The sequence below is a fragment of the Cylas formicarius genome, unplaced genomic scaffold (genome assembly GCF_029955315.1).
Source record: "Cylas formicarius isolate icCylForm1 unplaced genomic scaffold, icCylForm1.1 PGA_scaffold_12__32_contigs__length_19106922, whole genome shotgun sequence".
NCBI lineage: Eukaryota > Metazoa > Arthropoda > Insecta > Coleoptera > Brentidae > Cylas > Cylas formicarius.
Genome location: NW_026844225.1, coordinates 9,141,248 through 9,160,808, shown reverse-complemented (window position 1 = coordinate 9,160,808; position 19,561 = coordinate 9,141,248). Strand labels below are relative to the sequence as shown.

Genomic DNA, 19,561 nt, shown 5'->3' with positions numbered 1-19,561 from the left:
TTTGAAATGACCCTAACGTATTACTAAACCCATAAAGTGTAAACAAATATTACAGGGGTTGATTTTTTACGTTACAGTAATCCGAAACGATTAAAAACTCATCCATCTTTTAATTGGATCCGCCAAATTTTGTTATTCTAAAATTATCCAAAGGGAAGATATTGAATAAAAACATTTCACAATTTAGAAACGACAGATATATGAGGCGTTCAAAAAGGAAGGTGAATTTTAAGTTCTATCAAAAAGTATTTATTTATTTATCAAAATTAATGTTGTCTCCTTCAAAGCATTTTTTTTCTTTATCTCCTCAATTGTTCCAAACATCCTTCCCTTCTTGGATTTCTTGAGTTTTAGGGACAGGAAAGAGTCACAGTTAGTCATATCCGGTGCATATGGTGGCTGAAGCATGATTGTTTTTGGACAAACAGTTCGACACAGTTTTCCCACAACTCCGGACGTTTCCTTCATATTACTTCTGGCAAACGACACATAACTTCAAAGTAATACTCTTTATTGACCATACGACCTTGTGGCATTACGCCACGATAATCAAAGAAAACATTAAGCAATTTGAAAGAACTTGACCTGCTTTTTTCGGTCTTGTTGATACTGGGTTCTTCCATTGGGACGACTGGGTTTTGGTTTCGACGTTATAACCGCCGAACACACAAAACACGTCAAACCCTTCTGTCTCACAAAAAACAGTAAACGTGGAAACTGGCTGAAACTGTGAACATATCTTAGGGACATGTGTACCACCATAACAAAAAAAAAACATTGAAGATCGACTGTAAGTAGTAGCCCGCCCAATTACAGAATTCAAATCACTTTTTGAACACACCTAGTAATTTTATTGTGTTACGTTGTAGTTCCAATATAATCCAATACATGGGAAACCGAATTAAAAATAAATTCTGTTGAATATTAATCCTAGTATGTAAAAGTATTCAGCAATGCTTTAAAAAGGCGGAAGAGCGTCTATGCATTATGCCACGGTAGATTAATTTTTATTACGGCTGACGATGGTCGCTTTCTCAACGGCACTATGGTTTCAAGAGTATGAGAACTCAGTGGCGCACAAACAAAAAAAAAATAAAGAATTTTCCATTTTTGTGAAAACTATTCGGGAAGCAATGTAGACATTATAAATGATAAATCAACTCGAGAATTAGAGAAAGCATTAGTAATTAATGCAATGTTAGGACTGGCGTTAATTAATTAATACAAATTAATAAAAAAGCGGTTGCACTTATAATATAAAATATTATAATTAAAGATGTCCTGATTCTTCCACGAAAATTATTATTATGTTCCATCGTAATAATGAAATCTATATTGTGCTTAAGAAGTAGATTTGTGCTCATTGAATCATATCATTCCATAAAATATTAAATTAGATTAATGTTAAGTGTAATCGAGATGAGCAGTGTACATTGTATTTTCGGTATGCAGAAGAAAAAGAATTCTGCAACGTGTTGAATTCTTTGACATCGCAAGGACCAAATGAGGATCGTAAACCGTATCTATATAGTTGAAACGCGATAGTACTAATGCACCACATAAAATTTTGAGTTAACCAGTTCGCGCGAAGTGATTTTGTGAATGTAGAATCTTCGAAAGTCGTCGGAAAAATGTTAAACCAAGATTACGCTCCCAACGAGTCGACCGAATCAACTTTTTAGATTATTCATCGGAAGGCAAAAATATGTTAAACAATGACGTACGAGCTAACTAAAAATAAGTTCTCCCTTATAAATGGAAACGTTGTATCGATTAACCGCTATTAGGCATTTGCGCTTTGTCAACGATCTAACTAAAATGAAGCAAAATATGAACATACATTAACGCTTGCGCTTAGTCACAAAATATATAAGCTAAAAAAAATATGAAGTCCCTTTTTCATTTACAAAAATTTTAAATTTCCTGAAATACAGTGAACACTCCCTATAGCGAAACTCTATATTACGAACAAAATTTGTTGTACTATTAGGTCTCCAAACAAAGCAATACATAGCTTCCACTCTGTATAACTAATTTTTCAATCTCTCTACCGGGCACATCAGGTACAAAGTAAGGAATGTATTCCGACTTGTAATTCATAGAGTCTCTTAACTTCTCAGACTTCCTTACCCTAATAATCTAATTACCGAGAACCTAGTCGTCCTAAGTGTTTTTCTCGTAATAAGCGATTATGTTAATTCCTTTATCGGTATGTATAAAAGCACCCTATTGTTTCAATCAGTTCTAATTTGACTTAATGAATACGGCGAGGATGGCGAGTAAGCGAAAAATTTTATCTCTAGGTGATAAAGTTGATTTTAGTCGGGAATGGGGAGAAAAGAAAAGTGATGTGGGACGTCGATACGGACTTACACCGTCGACTGTATCCACGATTTGGAAGTGCAAACCAAAAACTTAGAAAGCCAAAACCTGACGAACATCTTAAAAATGTACCACTCCCTGGACCTATGGTAAAACTAAAAGCAGAAAAGTTGCTAAACAGCTTTTCATTATCGATGGTTGGTGAAGTTCAAACAGAGACATGGTATAAATTGTGGAGATAAGTGGCGAAGCGCGCGATGTCGACAGAAACGTCACTAACGATTGGCTGGAGAAGACGTGGCCAAAACTAGCGGAAAGTACCCTGTTGATGTCATTTTTAATGCTGACGAAACTTGTATTTTTTACAAAATGACACCAGAGAAAACTCTTAAATTTCGAAGCGAAAAGTGTATGGGTGAAAAAATTCCTAAAGAACGTATAACAGTGTTATTAGCTTCCAATATGAGTAAGAGAGAAAAAGGAAAGCTAGTTGTGATTAGAAAATCAACTAACCCACGATGTTTTAAGAACATCAAGCGTTTGTCGGTCACTTACCAGGCAAACAAGTCTGCACGGATCACAAACAACATTTTAATGGAAATGATTGAGTCCGAACACAAATTTTCCATTAATATGCTAGATGCTTTATTAGTAAAGCTTGGAAAAAGGTGACAGCAGAAACAATTCAACACTCCTATCGTCATGCAAGCAGTTTCACACAACAATTCCGTTTACAAGTGAGGAGTTGCAAGATTTTATGGTGATAGATCAGCATTTGCCCACAACAGCAGACTTGATAGAGGAAACCATATTACAACAAGCAAGAAAGGGTGAGGAAGAGCACCAAAAGGAAAAAGAAGATGAAGAAGTTGATCTGGGAATACCACCTACCATTCAACAAGCCCTATATTCAGCTAAGCTGCTAGAGAAATTTTTTATGGCGGAAATACAATCCAAACCACGAGATGCGATTATTTGGAAAATTAAATGTAGTTCTTAAATATTTACATAAAATGTACCTAAGTAATAATATCTAAATATTATAGAAAACTTATGCGTATTGTTTTTTTTTCGAGTGCCTACAACTCTTTATAACGAAAATTCTTTATAACGAAAAAAACGGGGATCGCGGGGTCATGGGCATGCCGAGTGACGTCATGATCCCCGAGAAGACCTTCTTTGACAAATTGAACTTTCTCTTCCCATCAAGGGAATAGTGGAGAGAGGGCAGAGTCTGCTCCTGGGATGGACTTGTCTGGTACACGGACGGGTCCAGAATGGGAGATCTGGCCGGAGCTGGAGCCTACTGCGAGACAACGGGATCGAGCTTGTCGGTCCCTCTGGGTCAGTACTGCACTGTGTTTCAGGCGGAAATTTTCGCTTTATTGATGGCGGCCAGAGAGGTGCTTCGGCTCAACCACGGAAGCAGGAGGGTCTTCTTTTGCTCGGATAGTAGGGGTGTACTTATGGCGCTGAAGTCAGTGCGTACGCGCACCTTGTTGATAAAGGAGCGCAAAGGGGTACTGAGGAGAGTGGCTGAGGAGAGGAAGGTCACGTTGGTCTGGGTTCCGGGTCACACCGGTATCCGGGGCAATGAGGCAGCGGACGCCTTAGCCAGAGAGGGCTCCTCGCGTAGGCATATAGGGCCAGAGCCCCGCTTGGGGATCGCCCCGTGTGTGAGGCGGGGAGCCTGGGCGAGAGACCGGGCCGCGGGAGGCTGGAGAGTTGCTCCGGGAATGAGGCAGGCGAGGCTTATGATGGATGGGCCCCCCCTCCCTCGGACCAGGGACCTGCTTAGACTGACCAGAAGGGAGTGTAGAGCACTAACAGGGGCCTACACAGGACATTGCAGGCTTAGGAGGCATCTTTGCTTGCTAGGCATTGGAAACGACCCGGAGTGTAGGTGGTGCATGGACAGGAAGGAGACCCCGTATCATCTGCTCACCGAGTGCCCTGCCTTGACATGGGCAAGATTGGGAGTCTTCGGAATGGTCCTGATCGATCCGGACTCAGTGCACGGTATTGGGCTAAAGGAGTTGCTGACCTTCTATAGGAGGGGCGGCATTCTGGACGCCCTCTAGCGCGGCCTGGGGGCACAACGGGCCCATCTGGTCGCCTAAGTGCTTGGACACCCTCGAGGGCGCCCCCCTTTAATACCAATACCAATAACGAAAAAAAAGCAGTCCCTTCATTTTCGTTATATGGAGTTTCGACTGTACTTACAAAAAAAAATCTAATATAATTTTCATGAGGTATAAAATTTGATAAACGTATTCAAATTTCAAAATTCCGGCCAAGAAACTGATCGATAGTTATCTACTTAATATCGAATGCAGAAATCTGTCGGCAATTTATCGGTAAACGCTTATGAATGCGGCACCCGTTAGTGTCAAATTTTGAATACCGACATATTGGAATGCGGGAACCGACCATTGTCCGTTTATTAAAAGGCCGATGACGAGTCTAATTGAAATCGCCCGTGTAATTGGATTTCTCCTTAATTTTTATAAACTGATTTGCGTATATTGAAGAAAACGTGAAAATATCTTTGACACCAGCGCCACTGGATACAGACTTGTTTATCCCCATATTATTAAAATGAAATTAATTAGTGCTCTGCATAATCATAATAATACAAGTGCAGAGATTTACTCAATAAAAAATCAATTGGAATTTATGCCATGTTTCGGAGGAGTTTTTCGTATAACGCCGTAAAATTAAATATCTGATAATCTGGTAAATTTAACTTGTAATACGTTAAAAATTAAATTAGGAAAGAATTACCGCATCTACAGAATTTGCTGAGGAGATTTTTTCTGTTTTACGTACCGACTATATAAATCACAGTTCAGTCGAGTATGGTCTGTTCATAGATATAAGAAAGTGACTAATTGCTTTTGAATGGGATTATCCAAGGGTGGTCATTAACATACAATGCAACAAAATTACCTAAACTTTCGGAATTTAAATTCAGGCAAAAATGTGGTCCGTAATAGAAAATAATTTTATACCTCCCTGTGTTTAATATTCTTTGGTTTCGTATACTACTTAGTTTAAGTTTATTAGTAATCATTGTTCGTATGCGAATTATGCAAAATATGTGCGAGTATAGTTTATCTCAGGAGATGCTCCCGCTCAAATGTAGAAAACACTATTCTATTGAGACTAAGGAAGTTATAAACAATCTTTATTTGAATCTCATTGAACGTGGTGCCAGCAAGCAAGCATCTTTAGAAGACACGGCCACAAATTCCAACATCAACTGTATGGAAAATTGTGAATAATCCCATTTCAGCGAGGAAAAACGGAAGCAATGCTGACATTTTCTCAAGTGTAGATGAAAGTGATTAAAATATAATACGGCGTAAAATTTGCCAGTTATACGAGGAACAAAGCGTGCCTCCATTAGATATCCTAATTAGGAGGCTTGAAAAAGATGAAACCGGTGTTAAATCTGGCAGAACTACCTTATAGAAGTGTATTCAACACATGGGTTTTAGATTTAAAAAGATTGACAAAAGGCAAGTTTTAATAGAATCTTTTAGAATTCGAAAATGGCGACTGCAATATCTAGAAAAAAATACGATTTACAGAGAACAACAAACGCCAATTATTTACTTGGATGAAATCTGGTTCGACACTTATGATACCCTGGAGAAAGTTTGGGTTGACTCAACTGATAAGTGTAAAACAAACGCGCCATCAAAAAGAGGTAAAAGAATAACTATTTTGCATGCTGGCTCTAAAGATGGTTGGATTCCAAATGGACTTTCTCTGTCTGCGAAAAACATTAAAGATTCTTCTCTGGATTACCATGAAGACACCACCGCTGATTTATTTGAACGTTGGTTTAAAAACAAACTAGTTCCAAACGTTCCTCCTAACATTGTCTTTGTAATGTGCAATGCAAGTTATCACAGTAGACAGTTGACTAAAACCCCTTAATCATGTGACACAAAAGCAACAATCCAAAACTACATGTATAATAACGACATTTATTTTCAAGAATATTATATATTATTATTAAAGCTTGAACCTACAAAAGGAATACGTCTGTGATAATTATGCAAAAAATCTAGTGCTTCCCCCTTACCACTGTATATTTAATCCCATTGAACATGTTTGGCACCAACTGAAATCTGCAATTCGTCGTAACAATGTTTTCCCCGTGTTAACTCCAATGTCCTCAAACTTATAGAAACCGAGGTTTTTAACATCCCTCCACAAAGTTGGGCAAATTCTGTTAAACATAAAGAAAAAGCAGAACAATCTTATATCCATATTGCTGATAAAACAGAACAAATAATAGTTATCAACAGGCGATGATAGCGATAGTGATACTGATATATTATGTGAATAATTTTAAGTAATTTAAGTAGGTAGTAAAAATAATTTGTAATTTTATTTTAGATTTAAAGAAAAATACATACATAAATAAATAAATATTGTTTAGTATCTTTAATAACAAAACTACAAATAATTAAATTCTAAGTAAAGTACGGACCTGTTCGGCCATATTTAATTCTTACAGCTTGCCCGGGTCTTTCCTTAATTCGTATCCGTTAGCCACTTTCTTATATCTATGAACAGACTTTACCTTTTCGCCTTTTAATAAATGATTTTCCTTATACATTTCTGCAAGATTTGAATGCTTTTAATTACTCTTGCGCATGTACTGCCCCATAGAGGTACCCCATTCTGTAGGGTAGTTCCAAGAAATTCCGAATGGAAAAATTTATCCGTAATCCGGATAATTTACCATTCCTTTAGACGCTTATAAATAAAACCTCGGAGCGCATTGTATTTCTAGAGGTGATGACTCGTCTAAACTTTGTATGGCCCCATTGTAAACTGGATTTCTAAACAAATTCCTAATCAATGCAGTGTTAAAAATCCCCCCATTCAAATTCATGCATTATTTATTGGTATAGGTAAATTAATTTCAATTCAAAGTAGAAAAACGGCCATAAAAATCATCATTGTATTCGACCGTTACGGCCGCCGTTTGTTGTTGTAAAGGATGCAATGAATTAATTTAATTGAGATTTAAAACCTGCCATCTTTCGATCTAAGTGCTTTCTCACCATTATGTCGTTAAACGAAAGTGTGAACCGTTTTCTTTTTGTTGCGATTATTGTGCGTTCGAGCTTGCGTGCCGAATAAATCAGAATAAACCAAATAAGAAGTAAAAAAAAAACGATAATTTTCCGCGATACACATTATAATGGTTTATACTTTTCAGTTGACACACATAGCCCGTAGTTCTACGACTCGAATCGATATTACTCGTGGCATGGATAAAATTCTTATTCACAATAAGTCGAGAATGATCAAAATATCACCGCTAATCCATTAAAAGAAGATAATTCAAACTTCGAATAGTGGGAAATTATAAAATTACAATTTCCCTCGCATTTAGAATCAATTTTTAGGAGTACTTCAAATATTTCAAAACTGAAAAAGTTATTTTGTTGATATTTAATAGTCGAAAGCGAAATGATGGTGTTGCATTATTTACTTACACTTATCTAAAAAAAAAACAAACAAAACCACGAAATAAACACTTACCTTTTAGCAGTTCGTCCCATTTGCAAGAAGAATCATACGAGTTTCCGTCAATTACCTGAAAAAAAAGTCTTACAGTGAAATGTAGCTGCAGTTTAGTAAATTGTAATAATAAAAAAAATTCTAACTTATTTATCAATGTCAATCGTTGATTACATTTAAAATAATACTGTTTAGACGATAGTAAAAATAAATTGACATTGACAAAATAAATGCACCGAGAGTAAAAATTATTTGAACTATTGTTTTCAAACTCATACTGAATGAAAGTAGTGTTTTGGAATCAAATATCACCTTTACTCTAAGGTGCACTTGAAATCTGGGGTTTCGCAAAGTTCCATTTTGGACTCGTTCTCATTCTCATTCGCTGATAATAAACAAATTTATTTTTCTTTTGATACGGAAGATTTCTTGGAGGCTATTAGATTTATTATTGAGAATTTACAAAAAACAACTTGAAACGTAACCCTGAGAAAACCGCTTTTATGATTTTTGGGAGCAAAAATAAAGTGAATTTTCTTAAAAGCAACGATGAAGTGTATATAGGCAATACTAAAATTGGTTTAGTTGGGAATAGTAATCGATAGCAATTTTAGGTTTAAGCAACATCTAGAAATTACGTTCCAAACATTTTTCTTTGCTTCTAAAAATGTTTTACGGCAACCGACATATTTTAAATTTCAAACTAAGGAAAACTTTGCGTGAAACCTTAATATTGTCACATTTTAATTACAAGATTATGTTTACAGTTTCCGATTCAAAGTGGACAGCAAAAACAGAATAAAAAGAATCCAAAATTTCTGTATACGATTTATATATGGCTTAAGAAAGTAGGATTCTGTTTCTCTTGCAATGCATTGTATTTTAGTAGATTTGTATACAAAATTATTAAAAGACTTTTTTCCATTCACACTCTTTAATGTGCAGTTTGGCAGTTGTTTTATTATGCTTAAGTGTTTAAAATTTTAAATCTAAATGACTAAAATACTCCTGCATATAATCTTTTAGAGGGTAATCCTCTAACCAGATTGAAATTTGCTCGTTCTTGTCGGATCCGGCAAAAAAAAATGTTTACAGATTAAATATGCAATTTTCTTATCGTTGGATTATTCGTGGGAGTCAAAGACCTTCGCCGCCTTGGAGTCCAGATTTCAATCCTATTGATTGTTTTGTTTGGGGGTATATGAAGTCGCTAGTATTTGAAGGGGAGGTTCATATTAGAGATTAATTATGACACAAGAATGAAAATGTCGCTGAATCATTTCGAAACGAGAAATCATTATTTTAAATTAAGCAGTTTTTCAAAAAAACGTGCCTAAACGCATTACAGTGAATGGAAATCATTTTTAACATATACTGCCGAATAGAAATGTTTTTTTTATGAATATTTTTTTTATTTAACTTTAGTTTAAAATTGAAAATGTATTTTTCATAAAATTCCCTTCATTGACGTCGAAAATCTCAAAATTAATAATATTAAAAATGCGGTTAAGGTCTGTACTTAACATATTAGCTCAAGTTATATGCATGCCACGTTATTTTAAAATTCATGGCATAAAAAATGAAATTTTAAATATTAATTAGTGTTGTATTGAAAATTTCACACCCAAATTTTTCAAAAACAGCGGCTCGGGGCGAAATTCGAAGGGTATACCTTTTTTAAGTAAAAAAGGTGTAAGAAGTGATTGTCTTTATTAAAAATCTGCATACATTAGGGCGCAAAAAAATTAGCAAGCATCAAATGCACGAAAAGTACCATACCTAGCGCCTTCTACAAAATCTACCCAAAATCATTCGTGAAAATGGATTTCTCATATCAAAAAACCCCGAATTGCCAAATTTTGTGCAAAAACCTTGAGTATTTCAAGAAAAAAATCAAAAACGAAAATCCAAATTTAACACCCTGGACCTATCTCAGTTAATATCAACTTTTAGACTAAGGTAAGTTTCTTTAAATCATAATATGTTTACCTAATGAATCAACTATTTTGCTATGTACCATTACTTACAGGACAACATGTATAAAACAGAGAGATTATTATTATTATTATAATTATGATAATTTATTATTATTTATTATTATTATTATTTATAAATACAAACAGGAGGATTGTGGGTATACCTAAGAAAATTGAATTTCAAAGTTTCTTGTTAAATATTAATTTCATGTAATTTTCTGCTAGCTTTACATTATGGAACAATTTCTTAGTTAATTTTGAGACAAAAAAAAACCGGTATCAAATATTTGATGATATGTTAAATATTTGCACGCAACTGTTTGTAGTTGTACGGTTTATGAATGAAATGAATTGATAAAAACAAATTGAAAATAAATAGTTCTATTTGTTCATGGTAAACCACGAGAAATTTTCATATTCCACCATTTCAAATTACGATTATTTTAACTCCAAATACGACTTTTATTATGATAAAATGATAGAGAAATCAATTTTGTTTTCCTATACGTGTATGCGCGTATTTTGTGTACGTATAAACACACTTGGAATAAGTTCAATCGTTGCAAAACAAATATTTGCCTGGATAAATTCGATTTAAAGCGCCCATTCAACGCAGGATTAGCTATTTGTACAAATGTGGTAAATACGACCACGCGATAAAGCTTCAAAAAACAGGCAACGCATATTATCACTCCTACTTCCGTTTTCCGAGAAAAAAGAAAAGTCGCCACAGGTTTACCGCACATGAAAAATATATAGACCACAAAAAACAACTCATCAAAAATATTTGAGAACTATCTAAAGTAAATTAAACTGAAATATCCAATACTAAAACAAGCGATAAACAAATAAGACGGGGCGACATCTGCTTAACTACTCCTTTAAATGAGTTTTTAGTAGGTAAAATTGTGTTGGCGTTGAAGATAAAAGTAATAGGCACTAAAGCCGGCTCTAAATGTCAATAAAAATTTGTTATCAACGAAAAAAAAAAGGCCTAAAGCGTCCCGCGAGCTGGTTTTTAACGTGTCTTTCAACTTAGCGCCCGATTTTATTATTTAACGACGTAAAAGCATGTTTAAAAATTAACGATTTTGTTACGTATCGTGAAACCAGGCTGATTCCGCTCTACTGCATAGTCCGAACCAAATAAACTTTTAAATAATGTCCACTAGAGACCCAGTAACAACAAAACAATTTAAAATAATCTGTTACAATTGCAACAATATTCCAAAAACCAAAATCGATAGACACTGCCCAAAAAGAGACCTATTGTTTCCAGGCATAAAGAAAATATATTAGAAGTATCTATCACATGGTTAGTTTTGGTTACTTAAAAAGATAGTGTTACTCTGACAGGTAACTACTACACTCCTACGTATATATTAATAGAACAGTTTTATAAGTGAAGTTCAATCTTAATAATATGAAGCAGCTTCATTTTCTGTAAGCTCACTATATTTAAAGAAGGATCAACGAAATTATTTCTATCTTAAACAATTTTGTTAAGGAAACTTTAGATGACCTTCAACAATAAATCTCTACCTGGGGAATTCATTTTCTATGATGATAATGTAGTGACAGAGGGACTGACTATGAAAAGACGCTTATTATATTTAGGACTGAAGATTGAATTGAATAAAACTAATAAAATTAGATATCCTGAATTCATTATAATATAAAATTAAAAAAAATAATTATCAACTTAGACAGATTATGACTACAAAAATGCTAAGAAAGGTGTACCATCATTGAAACCTTGATTGTTACTCAAAAATATGTCTTGAAGATGATGCTGAATAAAAACAAAATTCATTCTAGTATAGATTCATTTAGTCCGAGTATTACGAATTAATCAATTGTATATAAAATCAGCGGTAAGATTTGGCCGAAAAAATCAAAAATACTTGCACAAAGTAACACAAAATATCACGAGACACGCACAAAATATTAATTGTAAGAATAACTAAATGCCAAAAATATATTTTTTAAAGGCTACCAAAAATATTTAACATGTTACCCGTTGAACTTAAGAATAAACCATTTTAAAAAAATAAACTTAAGCAGTGGCTAATAAATAATATAATAATTTGGTTTTGTGCTAAGTACGAATTGTGTGGATATAGTCTCTGTCTATTATTGTTATATGTTTTTTACAACTCATTCCTTTTGAATTTGTTATTAATAATCCTTAAATGTTATAATATTTAAAGCAAAAAATAATTTTGCCCATGACCTCGGATACAGCCATTTTCGTCACGAATTGGATTGTGTTGTTTTGCAACATAGGAATTTGCAAAAATATTTTCAGGACCATGTCAAGTGTACAGAGACTGTGAAGCCCATAGTGCGCAATATTATGTTGGAAATTTTTGTGTTGTAATTAATGTTAATGGAAATAAATTAAATTAAATTCACTGAAACAAAAAACTTGGTCACATTTCAAAAAAACCTTAAAAGACTCTCTCTTATTAGAACAGTGTTCATCAACTCCAGAACAATAATTAGTATTAAAAATAAAACAATATAAAAAGTAGTGATAAAAATGAAATTTGAATGCTTCAAAAATCAAGTCCTTAATTCAAAATTATTTGTTTAATCTCTAATTATTATATTTTTCTATTTATGTAGTCTATTGGTTATTTAAGATATTAGATTTTTGATAAACAGTTTACATTTTCTCCACTTAAGCTAAAGAAGAGGCTTATTTTGCTTGTAAAATATTCAACTAATCTTTTTTCTGGCACATTTTTAGTCAGAATTTTTTTTCTCTTGAAGTTTGTTGTACTTTACTGCAAAATAAAAACCTAAAACGATCACCAATGAGACTAAAGAAAATGACAACTGGTCAAGAAAAAAATATTTCCAGCGGATTCGTTCAGGTTAAGAACTCAACTTTTTATTTGGACTTATCCTGTTTTAGAAGTACTGCAGAACAATAATTAGTATTTAAAAAAAAAACAATATAAAATGTAGTGATAAAAATGAAATTTGAATGCTTCAAAAACCAAGTCCTTAAATCAAAATAATTTGTTTAATCCGTAATTATTATATTTTTCTATTTATATACTCTATTGGTTATTTAAGATATTAGAATTTTAATAAACAGTTTACATTTTCTCCACTTAAGATAAAAAAGGGGTTTAATTTGCTGGTAAAATATTGAACTAATCTTTTTTCTGGCACACTTTTAGTATAGTCAGAATTTTTTTTCTGTTGTAGTTTGTTGAACTTTACTGGAAAATAAAAATCTGTTTTTTATTATTATTATCAATAACAAATAATTAAATTAAAAATGTAGACGATTAAAAGTAATTTTTCAGCAAAAATATTTTGATTTTATTTCAGTAATATATGAAGGGGACAACAACAACAAAAAATGTCTTATATTCAGATCTGTAACCTTAAATACTAAAAACCAACACTTGTTTCTACTTATTACAGATAACAAAATATTTTTTTTAAATTATCTCTTAACTCATCGTGCATTCGCAAACAAATCTGTCTCTGGCTGCAATGGTATTATAAAATATTGCAAAAACTTCGGAATTCGCAGACCAACCTACAAGTTCCACGAATTATGTCAATAGAAATTCCATTACGTAGAGCTTTTGATGAGGTTATGCGGCGAGCACAGAGATGAATAAGGCCAAATAAACGCCGAAAATATTCGATTCGGATCTTTAAAATTGTAAACTCTTGGTATAACTTGATCTCGTAGAAAAGGCTCGGATATAATTATTATAAATCAATGTAGCAATCAAAAACCCTGCACGTCTAAAATTATTCTATTAAGTTAAAAAAAAATGTTCAGCGAACCATTTCAGTTCACCCAGGCAAAAATGTATATTAAAAAACGTTCTTACCATTAAATGGTAGTTAATAACACGGTGGGGTTTTCTTAATTTGAAGTTTAACTTCCCATTGAAGAACCGGCTCTAAAATATCTGGGAGTTGGTTTAATTGTACATTTTTATTGGAAGAATGTTTTAAAAATCCTCTATTAGAATCTGATAACAATCTTCTCAGGCTATAATCATCATCAAGTTCGATAACGAAGGAGGTCGTTTAAATTTAAATAAGAATGTGATTATCACTTGACTAGGTTAAAATATTTATAAATCCAATGTAATTACCTCATAACTGCCTACGGGGGGTTATTTTAGGGGACATAATTCGGCAACTTGTGGCATTATCGATTTTATTTCAGACGATCGTGGATGCTAGACAGTTAATAAAAAATCAAAAAGGCACTTTTGATGCACGCGCGCGGTTTCAGCCCCCAGATAGACTTTAAATTGTAATTGAAATCGCTACTGATACAAAAATTTCGTTATTAAGTCTGAGAAATTCCACACAAAAACAATTTTTCCGTCGTTACGAAGGGTTCGTTCCAGCATATTCAAATCGCCCGGGATTTCTGAGATATTAAAATATATACTAGTTAATGCGAAGGTAGATATAAAACTTTGTGGATGCAAAATAAATTTGTTTCTTGCAGCTTTAAACACACAATATCGAAATAATTTTTGATTAATATTTCTGTAAAAATAGACACTAGTGAAGATCCTTTAAAACGATGACCAAGGAGACTAAAGAAAATAACAATTAGTCAAGAAAAAAATATTTCCAGCGGATTCAGGGTAAGAACGAAATTTTTTATTTGAACTTATCCTGTTTTAGGATTAAATATAGATGAATCTGTGTAGTGGAATGGGCATATTGATAGTTTAATAAAACAGTTAAATTCTGTTTGTTAGGGAATTAGAGTAGTTAATAGTTACAATACAACAAAAATTTTATATTTTGCAAATTTTTGTGTCCATTTTAAAATATGGCATTATTTTTTGAGGAGGGCACAGCGCAGTACAAAGATTAGTTGTAGACCAGAGGAGAGTTATCAGGCTAATTAAAAAGACGAAGTGTGGAGATAGTTGTCGAGGAATTCTTCAAATGAAAGGTTTAATGACAATATACGGTGTCTATATTTATGAGTCACTCATTTTCTTTTTTTAAAACCGGGAGTATTTCAAACTGCATGTATCATCGCATACGTACAACACTACTAGAACCAGAAATGTAAATTACCCAATACATAGATGAACTCTAACTGAGAAGAGTCCATACTATATGTGTAGAAGATTTTATAACAAATCGCCCAACAGTTAAGAAGAAATAAATAGTTTCAAAAGATTAAAAGAAATATTAGTATACTTCTGATGGAATAAGAACCCTACTCAATAAAAGATTATTTTGAGAAAAAAATGTAAGAATTATTATAAGTTATGGTTAATTGTATAGTATATTTAGGTATTAGACGCTATTTCCGTGGTTTTTTTGTATTTTGTAATATACTAACACATTTTGAAATAAAGATGATAATTATTATTATTATTATTAATTAAGTTCTTTCTAAAGTAAATTAGAAACCATTTATTAATTCTTCCGAACAAAGTATACAATACACAATGCCTTTATGAGATCGTCAACATAGAAAACTTTAACACATAAAATGTTACATAGGGTTAAAAAAGAAATTAAGAAATATATACATTTAAGATCAAACCTAATCAAACATTATTTTACATTATCATCGCCGCTGATTAGTAGTTTTTATCTAGCAAAAAAAAAATATTATATTTTTCTTCTATTGATTCATTTCAAATAATTTGTCTAGACATTTTATACCCGTATAATTTGAATCTTGCTCTCCAACATAATCTCGAATACGGTAGGTGGTATCAGATTTTTATTCCTAACGTTATGTCATGCGTTTCGCGTCTCCTTAAGATATGATGTTATGATTTTTTGTGAACATAATCAAAGAATTGATATAGAAACAAGAAAGGTCAATATATTGTATTTTTTTGGATATTCTGTAGAAAACTCTGAGCTTCTTACGCCGGCCACTGATGTAATGGCTTTTTTTGTAAAATCCCCAAAACACGACCACGTGAGAGATGGTAGACTGTATAAGACCAAAATATATGTAGATACTTTGTGTCCCTTACATTTTTTAATATAGTAGACCAAACCATTATTAATAATTTTTTTATCAGCTTTATAATATTTTAATTCATTATTATATTTCTGTAGGAAAATTCGATTGCCAAGGATTTACTGGTATTTAATGTGGATTTTCCCTTTCTATAGTGCTTTGTTTTGATTTTCCCGGTATCACTAGATTACGATCGGCATCCAATGACACTACTAGAGATATTGGAAGACTATCCACATACACATTAAAAAGAGCTTTGGGGACAGGCAAGATCCTTGCCCATAAACAACTGAGCGTTTTCCTCCGACATTTTATATGTATTATATAGATAATGCGGAAAAAAAGTTTCTCTATAAAATGTAAAATTGTGTGTAAAATATGAAGCAAGCATGTACAAATAAGAGGTGTTATTTATTAAAAAATTTCTATACAGGGCGACTCATTAATAATTGAAAATATTTTAGTTGCAGAAGCGTTCTAATGAACAGAACAAAAGCGAGTTTCTTGATCATCCTGATCAATAATGAATGTAATAAGTCAATTAATAATATTTAACAGAAAATTGGGTTAACCATATTATAGCTACTAGAGATATAAAGGCCTACCTATGCTCATAATATAGGCACTTATGAAGCGACTATGAAAAAATTTTGAGAAGGTGCATTCAACATGTGCGTGGGTTTTTAACCAACCACACCAATTGAAAATTCAGGCTTTTAACCAATACGATCTCGCGGCATTCAACAACCAACATGGCCGCTAGATTGCTAATAAGTTTGGCATTTTCTCAGAATAAATCCAGATCCTATTAAAACTGCAGGCAAAAAAGAGTTAAGGTGTGGAGAACGTTGCTAAAAAATACTGCAATATCATATTGAAAGCGGAAATTATTCAATTTTATAAGCGGGAAACCTTTTAAATTAACTTTCACAGCCACATTCTTTTTCATTAGGTGGCGATTTTTGTCACAAAAATACATAATGCTGTGTCAATCAGCAATAACCTGGATTCAAGAGACTATTGCGTTTTTGTAAAAATAAATTAAATAAATAAATAATGAATTTATTTATCCAACATTGCCGTTAAAAAATAATAGAAAAGTAGGTGCTAAGATATATCCACAAATCAATATTATTGTACTAATGCTCTAATATGACAAGTATTTATGAAGAGCCCTTTTAAAAATTCCATCTTCTCAGTGTTTTGTTCCAATCTATGACGCAATTCAGCTTTTGCGGATTTTCCATCTTCATGAAATAGTGCTGAAGGAACCAAAATTAGCTCATACGAAAATAAGTCATTTAAATCAATTTCTTGCCACCTTTCTGCACAGATTATTCTAAGAAATATGAATTGCGACTCAACAACCATTTTTGTCGAAACCGCATCTTTATTCCACTAGTAGTAGGTAGTAGGGCCACTATATAGGTATATCAGGTTAATAAAAATAGCTGTCAGAGACAATGCGATCTGCACTAACAGAAACCATGAACATTTCAACATTTCAACGTATATAAGAAACTATCCTTTAAATTTGTGTATTAATTCTTTAAATCTAAAATGAGAAGAAAAAGGAATGCGACGCAAACAAATTAGTTTTATTATGGTACCAAGTGAACACTTTTGCAATTTAATATCGTCGTTGTTATTTTAAAATTACCAATTTTATAGTCCTAAAAATAAAACGACCACCGAACAAGAAACGAGTTGAATCATTTTGTATTAATCGATTTCGATGTTCACGTATTCATTGTCGTTATAAATTTTTAATATAATTGCATATCGCAATAACGAGTTATCGAGTGCACATAAAACAATTCGATTTTCAATACGCCACCTATTTTTAGAAATTTATTAAATTATTTCATTAAAAATGATGCGTCTACCGTGGTGTGCTCGAAACGTACTGCTACTTCATTTAATCAAAAAGAGCCGACGGTGTAAAGCTTTTATGGTAATTTCATTATTGAAACTGGTACACGACTGGTCCGATGTCGACAAATTTTCGAAGTTCGCGTTGTTTTTTTTTTAGTAAATGAATATCGTTGCATTGTGATAAAATCGAAGGGGATGCCTCTCGTGATAACATTGATTAAACCCAAATGGTGAAACGGCGGTTTGAAAAATAAATATCAGGTTTGTTCGAGCATTTCGAGCAAATTTCGTCCAGTTTTGGAATAGATAATATTGCTGAAATAGGCACTAACTATTTTATAAGAAATTAAATAAGAGAGACAAAGACAAAACATTCATTTCTATAGCAGAACGTGGGTTCCCTAATTTCAGACACATAAAAATTTACGTACAGTACAATTCAATATGGTACCATTGGCACGAACGTTAATGCCTTGGTGAAGAATATCAGGGAACAACCATTGCTGTGTTCCTTTGATTAGAAAAACATTAGAGTCTAACTCTTCACTTCACTGGTTCAATGACGGTGTCAGAGTTATGCGAGATAAATTATCAGATGACTTTTGAATGTATAAAAAAGATGTATCCCCTGAAGAACTCAACATATTTTTTACGACCGTAGCATAAAATATTAGAACCTTTGGATGGAACTCCGGCCACGTTTCCTGGTCCAAGAATTTTTTGAAAATAGTAAATGGTTTTCGAGAAAATAAGTTTTTCTGAAACCATGCAGTGCGCCGTAATAATCCATGAGGTCATCGCGCCTTAACAACCCCCGAAATAGCGACATCAATATGGATTTTTTCAAATATCCCGAGCAGCGTATGTGATAGACGAAAGCCCCAAATACAAAAATTGTAGCTCTTGATGCGGCTTATGACAATGTTTGAACCCATTAGCCATATTCTTTACGACTTTTGATGTGCAGCTTATAATTTGCTCTGTAAAAGAACAATTTTCTAGATCTTTTAGATTTTTGCCTATAATTTGAAAACCCTGTACATAACCGAAAAAATGGCTGAAATAAATGTTATTGCATTGGATCGGGTGAACGAATATGGAGGAAAACATATTTTTCTGGAAGCTAAAATTTCCAAACAAAAAATTTCAAAAATTATTAAAAAATACATGGTAAAAGTTAATTGCACCCAATTTCTCCCGTTTAAATGTGGACAAGGACTTTTACTTCTCTGTTAAATTTGAAGTTGATATCTTCAAATTTAGGACACTTACCACATTTCTCATTTAGCACGGAATATCGGCAATACGCTGCAACCTGATATACAAAAAATTTTCCTGTCTATGCGGGCTTTATCGCAGTATAAAAGAAAGTGAGATCTAAATCATAGTTATTCAGTTATAACCATTTTTCAATAATAGGGGGACCCATTTTTCAGTATATTTTTGAAAAATTATCAAGAATAAAAGTTTATGTATCTTCTGCGTAGTCTGGTTCAAGAATTTTTTTTGGTCTCGTAAACGGTTTTTGAAAAATGATGTTTTTTGTAGACCCTTGCACACGGGATTTTCATTTTTTTCTAGAATACTTCCCGACCCCCCAGTCCCCCCATTTTCATAAGGTTTCGTCGCGGGGCAAAGCTGTATATCTGTAAACAAAATCGCGAAAAAAAGATGGATACCGGCGATGGATCAGGGCCATTTCTTATAAGCTTATGTGCCTCGTCGAGGGTTAAAAAGGATGAATATATTTTGTAGCACCAACGGTTCAAAAGTTATTCAGGAAAAACCAAAAGACGAGAACGGAGAACGGACAGACAAAAAAAAAATTGTTTTCGACGGTGATCAT

General features: G+C 33.1%; 1 protein-coding gene across 2 annotated transcripts in view; it reads right to left on the bottom strand.

Annotated features, from left to right (window-relative positions):
* LOC132708592 (plexin-B) overlaps positions 1-19,561 on the bottom strand; it is a 188,126-nt gene that overhangs the window by 85,505 nt on the left and 83,060 nt on the right. For both annotated transcript variants that reach the window (XM_060680996.1, XM_060680997.1), the window contains one exon: positions 7,891-7,945. The gene's annotated coding sequence lies outside the window, so the exon portion shown is untranslated. The remainder of the gene's footprint in view (positions 1-7,890; positions 7,946-19,561) is intronic.